Source organism: Lepisosteus platostomus, chromosome 27 (assembly GCF_059453375.1).
Source record: "Lepisosteus platostomus isolate fLepPlt1 chromosome 27, fLepPlt1.hap1, whole genome shotgun sequence".
Lineage (NCBI taxonomy): Eukaryota > Metazoa > Chordata > Actinopteri > Semionotiformes > Lepisosteidae > Lepisosteus > Lepisosteus platostomus.
In genome coordinates this window covers 6035322-6051692 of record NC_142637.1, presented here as the reverse complement: position 1 = coordinate 6051692, position 16371 = coordinate 6035322, and the positions used below count along the sequence as shown (strand labels likewise).

At 44.1% G+C, this 16371-nt stretch overlaps 2 long non-coding RNA genes across 2 annotated transcripts; one reads left to right on the top strand and one right to left on the bottom strand.

The window, feature by feature from the left end:
• The first annotated feature begins 1306 nt into the window (after positions 1–1306).
• On the top strand, positions 1307–14606 carry LOC148639148 (uncharacterized). The gene is made up of 3 exons (XR_015930812.1): positions 1307–3431; positions 3989–4073; positions 14380–14606. It is a non-coding gene; the product is annotated as an uncharacterized LOC148639148 (long non-coding RNA).
• Positions 5584–9726, bottom strand: LOC148639149 (uncharacterized). The gene is made up of 2 exons (XR_015930811.1): positions 8917–9726; positions 5584–6597 (listed from the first exon to the last, which is right to left on the bottom strand). It is a non-coding gene; the product is annotated as an uncharacterized LOC148639149 (long non-coding RNA).
• Positions 14607–16371: the final 1765 nt, after the last annotated feature.

The following is a 16371-nucleotide window of genomic DNA, read 5'->3' as shown; positions in this document are numbered from 1 at the left end:
TCTTATTTGCATATTTATCCTCTCGTGTGATGGTGTTGTCCGTATGTCTTAATCCACAATTGCCCAGCTCTGATCCTGAAGGGCCACTGTGTCTGCAGATTTTCATCAGCTCAGCACCTTGTGACCAAATCCACCTCTTAATCTCTTAACTGTTCTTCCATACATTATGAAGTTTCCGGGTGTCTTGTGGTACATGAAAATAAAGCCCTGAAAGGCAATCTAAAATCTGACAGCTGGAAACATCTTTGTAGGTTTGCACCTAATTTCCTGCTGGATGAAATCTATTGGAGGTTTTACTTCTCTCAGTCTTTCTTGAGAAGCACCTATGAGATCATGTTATAAAGCTTTTTTCATCCCCATACCTCCTGTGCTGAAGGAATGTACTGCACTGTCTCAGTGTGAGTTGGGATCACGACAGCATTGCAAACATCTTCGCTGAAAAGATTTCGAAAGCACCAGGGTGCCAAAAGCCATTTATCACGAAAGGCTGCTTTTCAGAGCACACCTGGGCTCAGGGCATATCCCCCACACCTGTCCTGCAGCACCTTGTAATCACTGCCTAATAACATTCTCAACTCAGAGGAGGGTTTGATTTCACACAGACTGTTCCCGAATGGGAGAGGCACAGCAATTGCACTCATAAATCTCCTCGCTTCGACATTCTTTCGACTGAAGACCTTTAAAAGAAGCGTTTGGTTTCCCGGCTGTGAATATGGGGCAGATACTTGGGTGTGAAGGAAAGACCAGGCTTGCCTGTCTGTAACGGTAATAAGCAGATGGGAAATCCTTAAATTCGACGAAGCGTGAGGCAGAGAAACCCATTTTACCTCCGGCTTTGACTGATCCCTGTGTTGACACAGATAGGATTAATTGCTTTCAAATTGCAAACCTTGTTTGGTCTAGTGAGTCTGTCTGCAATGCCTTGATCGCAACCCTCTTAAAGAGCCACATGTCTGCCTTTTTTATTTTCAAACACTGGCCTCGGTTAGGATAAGCATGTTATGTCTCGAGTCTTGTTTTCCATCACACCCCCTTACAGCAGAGGAATCTGTTAATTCCACATGGAATGAGCAAGGAAGTAGCATAGGTCCTATGCAGCCAACGCACCCTGATGCAGCTCTCCACTTTGGGATGAAGGATTCTATTGGGTGGTACACCGGGGTCAAAGGTTGTGTGCAGTTAGTTGTTAAAGTAAAGCTATGCCCGTTGCAAAAGATTAAGAGGATCTCGCCTTCTCTTTTGTATGAAAGCAAAAGCCATTTTTCATGCAAGAGGGAATTCATTATTTTCACCCCCACTCTCCCAACTGATGACAGGACACCAATCCAAGACCAATCTTCAGGTCATTTCACTGTCCTTGCAAATCTGCAGCCTTATTTGTTTGTGCTGTTCACCGGGGACTGGTTTTGGTTCCAGCCCAGCCCTCGGTTAAGTAATGAAGCCCTGGATCCACCCCTGAATAGAATTCTTTTGAGCTCTCCGTGGCCTTCGAGCCCTTAAATCGCTTTTGGAGGTCGGGCTTTTCATCGTTGCATTTCATCAGGAGCTCAGTCCTCCACTTTGGGAGGAGAAAAGAAATGACACAGGGGCTCCAGTCAAGCACCTCGTTACTTCAGTTACGTCACAAGCTCGTCTGGAATCAAAATTGAATCAAAACCAGGCCAAGGACTGGGAAGCCCCAGTGTGCATCTTCAGCCAGGGGCGGGCAGTCTTTTTCCTGGGGGGGCCAGTGTGTTGGTGGGTTTTCAATCCAGCTCAGTTCCTTACCAGCTCAATCAGTTCATTATTGGCTGCCTCCGGATGACTATGCATTTTTGGTTTAAATTGTAAATTCTGCTGATTTTCTTTCCATTTCATCCGGTTTCCAAACTGATCCCTTTTTTTTCTGCAGGTTTGACTTCGGCCTTCACCCAGGTGTCTGTTATTCTGTGGTGAAAGGAAATTCCTGCGTCTCCAGCTAACGCTAATCAGGGATAAAAAATAAATCTCGAGGCGATGGGCTGTCTGTTCTCCAGCAGCGCCTGATGAAAAATCTTCTTTACAAATTCCTGGGTTTATTAGTCGACAGGTCATTTGCTATATAACTCAACATGTCATGGGCTGATCCTCGCTGATAATCAGCCGAGTATTTCCCCCACAACAAGCTCTTTCTCTTATCTAATTGAAGTGCTTGGAGTTAATAGCTGTTGCGTGCAGGCATGGATGTACCCAGCTCTTTAATAACTACGCATGCCCTCAGGTGATCACAAGACAGGTAATGATCTACAGCACTAGTCCCCATCTGGAGTAAGGGACAGCTTTTCACTTGTACTTGATCGGGCATGTCAATGTTTTTCATTTTTATTAAAATTGCACTTAGTTTGGAACAATGTTTTGAACAAAACTTTACACATGGCCTGTGTTTTAAGGTATTTTTATGTTTTAAGTAAAATCCAGACTTGAGACTAGAGGAGTGCGTCCCCGGTTTGTGCAGTGTGGAGTAAGATGAGCATAGGTGAGTCCCACCTGGCTGAAATACTAATCAATCACAGGGTGCCCACCCCTTCAATGGTAGAATCCACTTCTACAGTGCAGTACAGTACAGTGAGCATTGTACTGAGGCACTTGGGGGTCATGAATCTTACAGTTACCCTGGTTTTGTCACAGATGCTCACATATTGTGCAAACAGTTCTGCAAAACTCTCCCAAAAACTATAGAAATGTCACCCCATAGAAAAAAATTGAAAAGTTGAAAATCTTTAACTAGAAGGTCAAAGCTATGTTTCTTTTCAGACAGTTTCATTCAGATATTTTACTCCAGGTTAGAACTACGGGTTTTGGTGGATTCAAGGTAAGGCTCTGAAGCAAAGACAATGCCATTAACTGTAGGTGGGTGCAGGTCACCCAGGCTGAACGCTCATCTTGTGGGTATTGCTAGTCAGCAGCACCGGGCTTGCTGGGTATAGTCTAACTGTGTCAAGGGATCGGGATCATATCCCATGATCCTCAGCTCTCACTTGACTTGGTGCAAGGCAGCTCTGTGGAGCAGTAGGCAGGACCTCTGGTCTCTAATGGAGGAGGTTGCAGGCTCAAATACTGAGTGGGGATGTTGCTTTGTTTTGGATGAAAGCATCAGCCACAAATATTAATCTGTGTAATGGAACAGAAGAAGCTGAAACATTTACCCTTAGTTAATTGTCTTTTTTGTGCCAGTAGGTGAAACAGCATGGAGTGCTGTCTTCATTATGTCAACAAAAGGGGCTAAATGAATTATTCCTGAAATCAGTTCCTTATTGTTTTTTTCTCCGTTCAGACAGTTCTCATCCCTTGTACCCTCCTGACCTGACCTGGGCTGTGCTGGCAGGTTCTTCACATCGTCTGTACGCCATGTCAGTGGAGATGTGGAAATCAAAGACTGCTTATTGGTGAAATTGAGAAAAGGGATATTAATGGTGAGCTGTTTTTTTCCCCACCCAGCCCAAGCTGTATTCATAACTGCGACTGCTGTTGAATTAGTGGAAAAAACTAGTGGAGACTGTGGGCTAATTGTTGTTGCACATATAAGTACTGTACAGTATGTGTATTATGTTTAATGTCTAAGATTTATGCTAGCTATGTACTTCTGCAATCTGCTTTTCACCCAACACTCAGGATTCTGAACTTCTGTCAGTAACTAGAACTTAATGACTTTCCTTTGGTGACCAAGCCCAGATCCCTTCTTCAGCTCCTGGACTGTGCAGTGATCTCCCACAGGCGAAACTGTGACACGGTTACTACTTCTAAATCTAAATCAACACCGTACTCTTCTGCCTTGACGTTTATTATCTGACGTACCATCTCTGCTCTCTGAACTTCATTGTGGTGTAGTGTACTGGGTTTTTATCCTGCCGCATTTTTATTGGGACTGTTTTAATTTTCTTTTTCTTCTTGTGAAGCGTCTTGAGTTATTGTACGTGAAAGATGCTGTTCAAAATCATGACGAGTCTTGTGTTTTTGATCTTGTAATTAGGCAACAAGGATAATGGCCAGCAGGAAACAAGCTTTGGCAAAGAAGACAAAACAGACATTCTTTCAACCACAACTGACTGCAGAAGGTAAGAATGTTTCCTTTTACATTAGACAATTGCAATCACGTTTTTATCCTGCCACCTACGCTAATTGGCAACAGACGATGCGGTCTCAGCTTGCCCATAGTATTTGCATAGAATTACTCAGGGTGCTGTAATGCCAAAAGCAGTGCATCCATCCTGTCGCGAGCTGGTTGATGATGGGGTTGTGTGAGAGTTGAGTTCTAGAGTAAAAAATCACGGTTGGCCAATTGGAGCAGGGATCACAGATCTATTGATTCACGTTCTTGCCCACTGACAGCTGCACACTGTCCGTGATCACGGCCCCATTTCTTATCACTGAGGTGCTCCTGATCCAGCTCCAAACCCAGAAGACTCCAGCCCCTCCAGGAGCCGAGTTAGAGATCCCCGGCCTGGAGACTTGTCACTGAAAGTCTGCGTGTTGGGGGGCCGGGCTACCCCCCAAATCCAGAGGTGCTCGCTGGATCTGGAACCACCCCCTGATCAGAACTGGCAGTGGAGTGGCCTCCAGCTGTCAGCAGACTCCGAGCAGAGCTGCTGCCACGTCTGGCGGAGCATGTGGAAGAAAATCGTTCCGGCGTGATCGAAAACATGGGCTCAGATGTTTTCCGAATGCGATTGCCGAAGGGTGCCATGTGTTCGTCCCCTTTGCAGAGTGCTGGGAGATGGCAAGGCTATTTTCCTGTTTTGTTTATTTTTACAACAAAAGGCCAACACAACTGTTTTTTTAAAAAAAGGTCTTGCTTGGTGTCAGCGTGGCATTTAGCAGCTCGCTCTTTGTAAAGCGACCTGACGAGACCAGATCGTTAAATGGGTCCTATAATTGGGAAAATAATAACAGACCTGCTGCTGAAAATGCCTTTAATAATAATAATAATAATAATAATAATAATAATAATAATAATAATAATTCTTAGCAGTTATGTAATGGGGACTCCTTGTCACCATCACCAATGTGTAACACCATCTGGATGATGTGTATACAAATATTACTTTTATGTATAAATCAATATAGAGTCTCTACTTAAAGAAGTACATTTACCTTTGGGAACGCCAAAGAGAAACCAAACAAAGCACTGGTAACCTGCAGTAATTTATTATAATAATAATAATAATAAACTTTATTTTATATAGCGCCTTTAAAGATGGCTTCTCAAAGCGCTTTACAGGATGACAATAACAATAAATAAGAAGACTACAGCAATAATTAAGAAGATTTCACAAGATAGGACACAATTATAATTACAACAATACAACAATAACAATAGAGGAGACCGTGGAAGGTGGTATTAAGAAGAGCAGAGGGGTGAAGAATGGAACCAGTTCAGTAAAGGCTTTTCTGAAGAAGAAGGTTTTGAGTCTAGATTTGAAGGAGTCTAGAGAAGGTGACTCTCTAATATCCTTGGGCAAAGAGTTCCAGAGCTTGGGGGCATATTAGTGTAACTGAAAAAATGCCATTTCTGAAGGTATTGCCAGCACCCCACAAATTCTCAGAAGGAAGCAATAACAACTCATATTTAGATGCAATCAGTTGATCAAATTTATTCTTCCAAGGCACCTTGCAATCAGAGGATTCTCAAGACACTCTGCAAAAATTACAGCTGGGGGGAAAAGATGAAAAATGCACAGAAGTGAATAAAAGAATAATACAATAAAAATGTGCTAATTTATTAAATCAAAAGAAAGAAACAGTTAAGAACTGAGGAAAAACAAGTACGTTTTTGAGGCGAGACAGGAAGTGTATCCAAAGACAGGGGCCTACGGTTGAAAAGGCTCTTCTCCTAAAATATGATGTGAAGGTTTTGGAACGTCGGGAGCCTAGAGCCAGCGGGACAGAGTGAGCGAGCTGGGACCTGTAGGGATATTACCTCTTGAAGGAGACACCGCAGACAACCATGTACTGCAGCATGCACATGTCCAGACAGTTTTACAGTCTTCAGCACCATTACCTTTCCATCCTGTTGCTCTGCTGCAATATGTGTCTGCCTTTTAGCGTGCAAGATGGCACATTGGTGATGTGGGTCAGGTGCAATCTTTGCTTCTGATGTCTTTTCCAAATGACAACTCAGATCACCAGATCAACTCGGATCACAATCACCTGATTTTCCCATCATGCCTCACCATACTCATCCATGTGTATTCCGTGTTTTAGCTGCATTTTCATTTAATTATTCATTTTATTGTCATTAAATGGTGATTTTACATGGTTTCCACTACTCCTGTCATTGATTCCATTATGCCCTTAGTTTTGAAGTTAAGGATTAAGATGAGCAAAACGGAGCAAAGTGATGAAAACCTGGATCACAATTTAGAAGCTTTGTTAGTTTCTTAGTGCTTCAAATTTAAATTAATAAATTTCAGATTAATACATGTATTTCATTAAAAAAAATAAATGTATTTTGCCTTTACTGTGTGATTAAAACCCATAATACTGTAATGATGGCTGGTGACCCATACTGTGAAGTGATGGGACCTGCTGTTTCCGTGCTGCCTGGGTTTGAGGACAGCTTGTTTCATTCAGTCATTTCTCCTGAAAAGAGAAAAAAAAAGTGTTATAAATTATTTTGTTTTTGTGAGCTCAGCTGGTGTTGCTCAACACAAGCCAATTATAAAACCCTACCCAGCACAGCTCTGAGTTATGAGGAAACCCGATTCAATCATGGTAACGGCGACAAAGGGAAAATTCAGCAAAACAAACCTGTTAAATTATGAAATCTGGTTAGCCTCAGAATGTATCATTTTAAAATAAATGTTCCCTTGACGTCACTATGGAAACTGAATCTGGTGGTAAAGGCCTGGGCTCTAATCCCCACTTTGGAAATCAGCATGTCCACAGAGCAAATTGTTTTGCGAAGTACAAAGAAGCTGAAATTTTATCTTTGGGGCTGTAAAGTTCCAGTAATTTCCCATTCCCACTCATAGCTTGGCTGCAGCGTCTCGCTAACAGGAGCAGAGTTTTCTGCAGGGACCTTTGCAAGGTGTCAGGTGTGTGAGAACACGATGTGTGGATCAGACAGGACACTTTTTGGGGAAAGATCCCTACGGATTTTTCCTTATCTTTCTCCTTTTCAACAAGGACATTCAATAAGGGCAGTTCTTTTGCGTAAACTTCACTCGGTTTGTGTCTTCCCTTAAGTAAGATCCCATAGTAAAATTGCAGATGCTGCACATCTGCACAATGTACATCCATTCATTTTCTAACCCTCTTATTCCAATTATTGTCATGGGGGAGCTGGAGCCTATCCCAGCAAGCCTTGGGCTGAAGGCAGGGTACACCCTGGATGGGACGCCAGTCCGTCAAAGGGCAGACACAGACACAAACACACACACTCACACCAGGGCCAATTTTACAGATGACAGTTGACCTCCCAGTATGACCTTGAACTGTGGAAGAAAACTTGAGTACCTGGAAGGAAGCTCACACGGATACAAGGAGAACATACAAGCTCCACGCAGATGGAGCCCCAAGGTCCAGAGTAGACAGTAGGAGGGGACCCACATTATCTCCCACAGTTGGGACCCCCAGACGGAGATGGATATAGTTTCTGCACCAATATTCCCACGAAGAGCAGATCGGGTAATTAAGTGAGAAAACTGCTATACCAATTGAATTAAGGTGGAGCTTGAGGGAGACCAGATTGTGACAGGCCAGTGTAGAATTTAACTGTGGCATAAATGTTAACACCAATAGTTTTATAACAGATCTTTAATGATAAGTAGTCAGGACTTCAGTTTAGTGTGTCATCTGAAAGACAACACTTCCTACAGCACAGTGCAATTCTGATCCAGAGGGAACAGCGCCTCTTACTGGTCCACAAACAGCAAGGAGCAGCAACCTGGCTTTCTTGGGAGGTCTCCCATCCCAATGATGGCCAGGCCCTGCCTTGCTTACACGCTTACCTTCTAGAAAGCGATTGCTTTCCTGCTCTTGCACAAGTTTGTTTTTTTTTATGTTAATGAGTGTCTACTTTGGACTTCACAGAAGTCCTTAACAAGGGAGACAAGTGACCCAAAAGCATTCAGTTACAGCCCAAACCAAACATCAGCCGAGCTGCCCTCCTCTGAGGGAGAGAAGCAAAAATGAGCAAAATCAATGTCTTTAATTTCTTGGAGGGAGTCTCTCGAGACTGGGCTTCCCGTTTGTAATAGATTTCAAGGCCGATGTCTGCAAGACCTTCCTGTATCGCTTACAGGGTATAATAAGCCCTGCAAGGTTAAAAATAATTGTGCAAATTCCACGCCAGCAGCAAAAAGCATCCATAATCAATGGAAAGTGTAGTTCTCAGAGAGCTGTATTGTCTCCTACAAGCCTTCCTGTTACAGGAAAGTGAATTTTTTTTAGAGCACAGACCAATAGTGTGCCGGAGGAAAGAGAAAATGTCTTTCAAATTTTCAATACAGCCTGCCTTTTCCCAATCATCGTTTCAGAATGGAGACATTCATTTACACACTGCGCATTGTTCTCCTCACAGTGGGTACAAACAGACTGTCAGTTCAGGTGTTAATGACCAAAACCCCTAATGTATCTAAATACAATGAAGTGAGACTTATAGCATATGTTTTTATTTAGGGGGAAAGTTGCAAAACGATCAGGCAAGGAGAACAGGAGGAGAGGTGTGGAAAGCTAAACCAGCAAATGAATAAAGATGAGTTAGAAGGAGATGAGTCTGTCGTGGAGAGAAGGGGAAAGATGTGATCCAGGTTTTAGGATCATTTGGTTTTGGATGTCTTCCCGCAACAGGAATTCTGAAACCCCTCTGTGAGGGAAATATTGGTTTGGAGAGATCTTTGATCCTCACAACTCTGACATATTCCCTGAAAGAATCTGTCAGTCTTGTTCCTGTCTCACCAATGTAAATGGCTGGGCATTTTCTGCATGATGTCCTCTGGATGGCTTGGCATGGTCCAAAGGGGTGTATTGAAAAGGCTAAACTTGTGCTCTACAGCAGATTTCCTCAGCTTTGCTCCTTGAAAGCCACAGTCCACCAACAGAGCTGCAGGTTTCTTTTAACTACCATATGCTTCAGCCTTAGAAAAAAAAGGGTCAAATGAATCCACTTCTGCAAGTTTCTGAATCCATGTAGGTCAAAAAGAGTTCAGGTGTGAGGAAAAAAACAAAAACCTGGAGTCCTGGACTACCAGACTGGAGCTGAGGGTCTCTTCCTGTAGCTTGAGGTCTATTGTAACTCATGACCACTCCCCCTTCAGGATTGCTGCATGCTGATTGGGTGGTGATGAGGTAATGGTGTACAGTTGGGCTTAACTCCTGTTCCTGCTGAACTGAGCCAGTATTCCGTACACACACTGATATCAGTTCAGTAGGCACGGGAGGTCACAGCCCCAGCAGCAACATGTCATTAGGCCAATACAACAATGCACTTGGCTGCGTCATCACTGCAGTTGCAAAAGGAGGGAACTGTAACTGATTACGGCCAGGGCAGATTAGACGAATCATTCAAATTAACAATCATATTTCAAAGATTTTCACAAGAAAGGGAGTGAGATGGGTGCTGCTGCTCATTTATTTTCGGGCCCTTGCATTTTGTGTCGTTGCTGAAAGAATACACCGTCAGTCTGAGATTGATGAATGTCAGCTTTCTTTAACTGAAGTGCAGTTCACACTACTTTGCCCCAGAGTGTTCATACTAATGGCCTGGGCAGGTAGCCTACCTCTCTGTGCGTTTCTGGAGAACACGCAGCGCGCCTCCCCCCAGTCTCCAACAGCAGGGACAGGAGCAGGGCCGTAAGTGTACCAGTCCTTTGAGGGACGTGAGCTGGATTCTTGCAAGCCAGGACTAGCCTGACATTTACCCAGCATGCCTGCACACTTTCTAGGCATCCAGTTACTCCTGCTGCCTTCTGGCTAGCAGCTCCGCGGGAGGAGGGCGGGATTTGTTCTGGGTTATCTTCCTCTGAAGAGAGACGCGTGATCTCCATCAGTGCATGCACATCCCATCCACTGTTTCACTTCGGGCACTGAACTTAGCCACTGTGAACAATATATTGATAGGAACAATGCTCGCCAATTAGCTAAGCTCTGTGCCTTCAGAAAGGGACTGGGCTACAGGATGTGCACAGTGCAGGACCTTAAACACAGAAAAAAAACTATTCTCTTCACTGCCTTTGTTTTTCATTCTGCAGATAATTATATGTTGCATCAGGACAACTGTCTATAATTCACTTCTCAAGTATATAATATGCAATTAAACTAGCTTCGAACACTTTCCCATCTTTTTATAGATGCAAAATTGCAGTTTAACAGACCATACCATCACAGGCATTTCGCTGTTACCCCAAGTTGTCATGTTTTGTTCAGTCAAATCTGAGCCTCCCCTCACTTCGGCACTCAAACTGAAAACTCAAACTAGTTTTTGTTTTGCACAAAAGCACAAAAATGGTGTGTTTTGTTAAATCATTCTTTCTAGGCTGAAACTCTGATGTTTTCCAATGGCGCTGAGCTAAGGATAATTGAAGTGCATCGAGAACAAAAACAATAGCAGTCTTATCGACCTTTTTTTAGCTTTCGCTCATCCCCAAAATGTTCCCAAAACTGCTCTCACAGTTTCTCACAGGGGCAGCACGTTTTCATGTTTCCTTTTCCGAAGCAAGTACTGTTTAAATACCTAACAAGTTCAGCAATGACGGTGCTTTTAACAAACCCCTCCTACCCTGTCTCCACAGATTAGGGAGAAAGCATTTCCATCTATTTTGTTCTGCCTCAAATCCATCCATCTTAAACCCAGTGTCAGGGAACGGTCTGAGAAGGCTCCTGCAACTTGAGCAGCATAACTGAGGGACTTATCAGGCACCTCCTTGGTCATCAACACCACAGCCCGAAGGAGCAACCTGTAACAGAGTGGAAATCCCTGGCAATGTGATTTTGGTTTCTGTTTTTGCATCAAATCACGGTGCCAGGAACCCTCTCCGATACAGCCAGACTAGTGGTTAACCTTCAGTCCAGATGTGATCCAGCTGTAATCCACAGCCGCTCCCCCTGTAGAAGAAGAAAACAGAGACTATTTACAGTCTGTGTGAAGTGCGATACAGCACAAGTTTTCCATATTCACATTTAATATGTTGTTTTTTTATACACCTACATTTAAATGATCATGGGAAACTGTAGCATTAAAAACCCACTCATGTCTAATAGCACCAGGGTCTTAAAACTCTGCCTTTTAATAATTTTCAGATCCATTTGTTTAGCCACTGTTTATAAGTCATTATTTTTTTCAGAGCATCCGGTTTTCATAGAATTTCCTTGTGCAAAAATATCATTTGTCTTTGAGCTAAAGGGCTCAACGAAGATGAGTCATGATGTAGACCAGGCCTGCACAACCCATGACCATCCCAATGCACTCCATCACGCAAGTTCTCTGCAACCAGCTCCTTAATTATTTAATTGGTAAGGCACACAATCAATATCGCAATTAAAGAGATAGTTAATCGAAGTGCTGCAGTGGAGCAGACGGCAAAGGCTGCCAGTTGAGAAACGTCTTAGAATGAGTCTTGTAAGCTGTCAGCTTGCCTGAACCAAGACTCTGAACAGATGTTCTGTTCTGGTTCAGTATGTGAAAAGAGTCCAGTGACTTACAGGGATAAAGCAAGTGTCATTAAAGTGCATAATCCCCACTTCCCCCCTGATCCCCAGTCAAGGGAGAATTACGCAGAATACATTCCCAAAAGCCAGCAGGTTTTGAAGTACAGGGGATTACAGGGCTTATTTAAAATACAAAGGTAATAAATAAGACGTCTCTCAAAATAATAAACTACTACGGAAAAAGATTCTTCCACCTCTGGACTATGACAAAATACTGCTTCAACTACCACTGTGACTCCAACTTCTTTTCCAAACTGAAACTCCTGCTGCTTCTGGAGTGATGCAGAGCACACACTCAAGTTCGCTCCAGGCACAGCGGAGAACAGGAGCTCCGTTTTGGGCCGGGAGATTTTGGACAGAGTGGAATGCCCCTTGGTATGAAAGCCGAATTGTTCCCGAGTTAGATCAAACTTAAAAAGCAAAAGCCACACTCTCTGCTGATTTTACAAAACGTCGAGATTCCTTTACTGTTGACAACAGCACGAGAAAATCGTAGCTGGTTTTGGGCACGCTCTTGAACCGAGAAAGGAGCAAACAGCACTTGCAGCCAAATTTATTTGCATTCATATGCATCTCCAGCACAGCTGTTCTCTAAATGATACAACTCTAAATGTTTTAGAGACCACGCTGTTGTCTTGTTTCCTCATCAGGGGAGTCCTTGGCGAACTTCTTGCACTGTATCTTCTCTGGTGCCAGTGCAGGGCCAGGACGCATTGGAACCTGCAGTACTAGTTGACTGCCAAAGCTTTAATTTTGGTCTGAGAAATGGCAAAAGCACACGTCCACTCCGACAGCCTTGAAGTGGGACTGAGGTCTTGTAACCACGACTCCAGAGTTAACACACATGTAGGAGCCAATTAACAAGCCAGCAGCTGATGACACACTTCAAAGGCCCGACTTTAATCAATTAACTTCGATCAGCTCTGTCACGCCCGTCAGTTGCTAATTTGACAATGTATCCTATTGACTATGGCACTGACCTCTGGACCAGTGACCAATGGACTGGTCAAGTCACTAGTCAGCCACTTGCGGTGGGCACGTGGGTGAGCAGGGGCACAGTGTGTAGGGGGCAAATCGAAAAACACAGAGCAGACAGAGAGAACAAAGCACTGGACTCGCCGGCCACTCGCTTAAATTCACAAACGGTGCAAGCATCACGTTACATTTCATCTGCCCTGATTCCGTGATCCAGAGAAATCTTTTTTTAATAAATCTGGTTAACGGGCTGAAAAAAACTGATTTGTTTCAATTGCCTAAAGTATCTTTTTCTTTCATGTGGCTCCTATAACTCAGGGCGACTGTAAGACATACATACGGCAGCCCTCGGCTCATTGAGTAACGTGCTGGTGTTGGAGACTGTAACAAAGGCCCTCTATTGACTCTGCACCCTGCAGTGGGATAAAGTTTCATGCATCTCCCCTTTTCCCTCATTTCTGCCTTTTTTGAAAGACCCGTAACTTGGAGTCTGGTGAAGCGCCCTGGGTATCTGTTTCACTGCACAGCTAAAACCACAAACAGCAAAAACAGCACCTCGCCAACACTCTGTGACGTCACGTGACGGTGAAGGATTATGGCCACAGCCTTCATCTTTATTTTTGCGGTCTTTTCCGCAATGTGGCAACAAGCCTGCTTCATTTCCCCTTTGGTGCCCCTCTCTTTCCTTTGTTACTGGAGGAGGTGTACCGCTGGGAAAGGGGGAAGACTAGCCAAACAGGGCTCAGAAGTTTTTTCTGTGACAGTACATCAGTCTGTGTGCCCTGGGCCTCAGCAGAGAGACGGGAGATCTCCATCGCCGTTCTGTGGGAAACTGTAAAACCTTGCAGGATGCAACACTTGCCCCCTTTCCTTTGTAGAGGTCCTTGAGCTCCTCTTTCACCATATCCTTCTTAACACAAGAAAAGAGGCATTACTGAACCGGTCCGGCGGGGTTCAGTTTTCTAAAAGGACACTGTCGGGCAGTGGAGGCCTGAGGTGGAGGGGTGTCTCCTGGAGCTGTCCCAGGGAATGCAGGAAAGTCACTGCGGTGTCACCTGACGCTGGAAGGAGAGGCCGTCTCTCTCTTCTCCACTCCGGCTCTCTGAGCCTCTTTTCCCTCGACAGGTGTGTTGTGTAGGAAATGCTTCTGCGCTGATAGCGTTTTCCGCAGAAGAACTGCTCTCCATTCGCCACATTCTTGGCCCGGGCTGCTCGGCGGGGGGCGGAACGCGTCGGGAGCGACTGGCGGTGAGGGGTCCTGACCGCGGCTACTGACGCTCATCCAAGGAATGCGGCGGCTTTCCCCGTCCCGGAAACACACACACACACAAGCGTGCGCGAGAGAGAGAGGTTTCTGAGCTCAAGTTTCTCAGAAGCCTCACATTTCCTAGTTGTACATCACCAAGGTCCTCGGAACACCCTGTGCAACATCACTCTTATTACTTTCCAGGGGCCCCAAGGGTGTGCAACCTACCCTTTCTGTGCTTCACAACCTATTCTGATGTGGGCTCAGACCTGCAGGTTTTCGATGTATTTGCTAGTTCAGTGTCAACAGTGGTATCTGCACATGGGCAGGTGTCCCATCTGAGGATCAAACTCCTATCAGCTGAGAAGCGTCCGGAATTGTAGCCCAAACTTCTGCTGGCGAGAGACACTAAATTCTAGTGAATGAACCCCCCTCTGTGCCATTTCTTGCATATAAATGTCTTTCCATAGATAACCTCTTTGTATCCCTTTTAGGTGAGCCCTTTCAGCAGAGATAAAGTTCATTTAAAACCAAGAACAGGGGACTCTTCTTTACGCAAAGGGTTGCAGGAGTGTGGAACGAGCTACCCAGCCACGTGGTTGAAGCCCAGGGTGGCTTCTTTCAAGAAACAGCTGGATGACATCCCCCGATCCATTAGCTACTAACTACCAGATGGACTGCACGGCCTCCTCTAACCTTGTAACCTTTCTTATGTAAGTATGAGATGTTTTGTTCCAGTTTTGCCAGGAACAGATGCCATTGCCAAAGTCAGCCTCCACAGAAATAAAATAGAGACTCTGAGTACAATTTTTTTCTAAACAGTTTGCTGAACTGTTTCTTCTCTCTCTTGGGCAGTGGGGTCAAATGTCAAAATTCAAGAGTCTGAGTCTGGCTAGGTAATCCTGGATTCTCAAGTTGCAAAACCTGAAGCTTTGATCTGACAAGGTGTGTATTGCACAAATTCTGAGCCATTTTCACTGCCAGCCTGTCATCACTGTGAAACAATTTTAAAGTGCTTTCTTTAGCCCCTAGGGCATTAAAGATACTGCGTTTGATAGGATTGTTTCCTTTAACCTGATGTGACCGGGCACAGGGTGTTGGCCCGGAACTAGCAAATACATGGAAAACACAATAGACACAACAGACCCAAGTCATATGAAACAGGTCTGAGCCCATGTTATAGACGGTCAGGTTACAAACAGAGAAGCCTGTAAAATCTATGGTAGAACTGTACCTGCTGGCAGTGCTAATACTGTTAATGTACAGACAATCGGATGTCTAGAGTTTAGAAGAGAGCCAGGGACTGATCTGGACTCACACAGTCACAAGTACTGCAAAGCTGTACAACATTAAAAAGTCATTAGCGCCTCTCATTAGGGCTCCAGTCTTAATTAGCACTGGATTCTGTGTTATGCCACTAGGGAGAATATGCTGACCTCCCACCCTTTCCACTTTAAAACCCAACAACAAGAAATAGAGTAAAGGGACATGAGGGAGACAAATAGATGACACCCTTTCGTCACAGGATCTCCCCATGTGAAGGTCCGTACTGTCATGTCACAGCAAACAGGATGTATTAACACATGTTTTTACTAGGAAATATATGAAATTGCAAATGATTTCTAGGTACTGTCAGTTTGAATAACAGCAGGCCTCATGGGAAACACTGTATGGCTTAAGGCTTCATTGTCATAAAACCATGCACTCAGACGTTGCTACAGAATGGCCCTTGCTTCTAAATAGGCATTATCTCCACAAGTGCACTCAGTTTAGTTGTATCATAATTAGTCATTGGCCCTTTATTTGTGAATTCTTTCAATAGCTTAGTGGAGCTGACATTTAAAAATGGTTTTGTTTGCAAAAGTGTAAGATTTGTTATCGAAGAAACCTTTCTGGTAAAGTACCGTCTTCACAGTAAGTCCTAGCGTTGCTGTTGCTTACTTGAAACAAACAGATGTGTCTGTAGTGGTGTTTTTGTTAAACATGAGGAAAAGCCAATGAGCAATACTTGTCAGATTAAAAAGACACAGTTAAAAGCTTAGCTATTTGAAACCGAACAGCAGGACTGTTTTTATAAAGTAAGAATGGGCAAGAAAACAGCTGCAGAGATTTTGATCTGGGCATCTCAGTTTAAAAGCACGATCCATTTCAGTGTGACAAAAAAACAACAACGTCAAAGCTGTCGGGCCTAATCCGATTTCAGAATCTGATAGCCTGACTAATAGCTGTTACTTGTTACTGGGCCCAAGGAGGCTGACAGCTAAACCCAGGCCTATGAATAACAGGACAGCAGATTTTCTTAACCCTGTGCTGCCCGATATGTATCCACAACAATACATTTAAAAAGGTTTGCCTTAATACAGTTACACTGCACTAAGAGGATATTAATGGAGAGACTCTTAGTTCCAGAGTGCAGGCAGTGAAGAAACACTTTGAGGCCTACTGAGTAGCTGCCATGTTGTGTGTTTAAACCACTGCTGTGGACA